Source organism: Cyprinodon variegatus, unplaced genomic scaffold, assembly GCF_000732505.1.
Source record: "Cyprinodon variegatus isolate N-32 unplaced genomic scaffold, C_variegatus-1.0 Scaffold448, whole genome shotgun sequence".
NCBI classification, from domain to species: Eukaryota; Metazoa; Chordata; class Actinopteri; order Cyprinodontiformes; family Cyprinodontidae; genus Cyprinodon; species Cyprinodon variegatus.
The window spans coordinates 643,042-644,605 of NW_015150901.1; positions in this window are offsets into that span (position 1 = coordinate 643,042).

Sequence of the window (1,564 nt, forward strand, 5' to 3'; positions counted from 1 at the left end):
GAGTTCACCCATGTGCCTAGTTTTCCAGGAAGCTGTCTCCAGCTGAGAAGAACTATGATGTGGGCGACCGGGAGCTCTTGGCAGTCAAGCTGGCATTGGAGGAGTGGAGGCACTGGCTGGAGGGATCTAAACTGCCTTTTCTTGTGTGGACAGACCATCGGAATCTGGAGTATCTCAGGACGGCCAAGAGGCTCAACCCCCGACAAGCCAGGTGGACCCTTTTTTTTACTCGGTTTTACTTAACTCTCTCTTACAGGCCTGGTTCCAGAAATGTCAAGGCCGATGCTCTCTCTCGAATTTTCGAATTGGAAGAGGACGATGATCCGGCACAGGAATATATCCTCCCTGACTCGGTTCGATGTGCTGTTACTCGGCTCGGTCTGGAACAAGAGGTTAGAGACTCCCTGGTTGGGGTGAATATTCCTGAGACCTGCCCCGGAAACAGACTTTTTGTTCCTGATCTCTTAAGGGGTAAGGTCCTCAAGTTCTGTCACTGCTCCCGACTGTTTTGCCACCCTGGCATTATCAAGTCCTTAAATATTGTTCGCTCCCGTTTTTGGTGGCCCACCCTGACCTGGGATGTCAAGGACTTTGTTTCGGCCTGCACCCGTTGTTGCCAAGCCAAAGTCTCACGTCTTCCCCCGTCAGGCTTTCTCTGCCTGTTCCCTGCCTGTTCCCTCCTGGCCCTGGTCTAGTTTGTCTATGGACTTTGTCACTGGCCTCCCTATTTCTAAGGGCAACTCCGTTATCCTTACCATTGTGGACCGCTTCTCTAAGATGGTCCACTTGGTCCCCTTACCTAAACTCCCCTCTGCTAAGGAGATGGGCTTCATCCTGGTGAGGGAGGTTTTCCGGCTGCATGGCCTTCCCTCTGACATTGGTTCAGACAGGGGTCCTCAGTTTGTGGCCCGTTACTGGCAGGAATTCTGCTCCTTACTGGGGATCTCAGTCAACCTCTCCTCTGGTTTTCACCCCCAGACCGACGGTCAAACGGAGAGACTCAATCAGGAGGTCGAAGCTAAACTTCGCCTTCTATGTAATTCTGATCCCACTATGTGGTCCCAAAATCTGCCTTGGGTGGAGTATGCCATCAATTCCACACCCTCCAGTTCCACCGGGCTCTCCCCCTTCTTTGTTGTGTACGGCTTCCAGCGTACACAACAAAGACAGTGACAGTGTTTTCCGTCATGGAGAGGGAGGCCAGGGTCCCGTCTGCCTGCCTTTCTGCACTAAGGTGCCAGCGTGCCTGGTGAAGGGCTAGGAGGGCTATACTTACCTCCTCACAGTCTCAGGTACGGGCAGCCAATCGCCGACGGATTCCTGCCCCTCTGTATCAGCCTGGGGATAGAGTTTGGCTTTCCACCAGGGATCTTCCCCTCAAGGTAGAGAGCAGGAAGCTGGCTCCTCGGTTCATTGGCCCCTTCCCCGTCTCCAAGGTCATCAACCCGGTGGCGGTCCGTCTGCGCCTTCCCCCGTCAATGAGGATTCACCCTACGTTCCATGTGTCCCGGGTTAAGCCTGTCAAGACCTCCTGCCTTGTGCCCACCTCCAGGCCCCCGCCTCC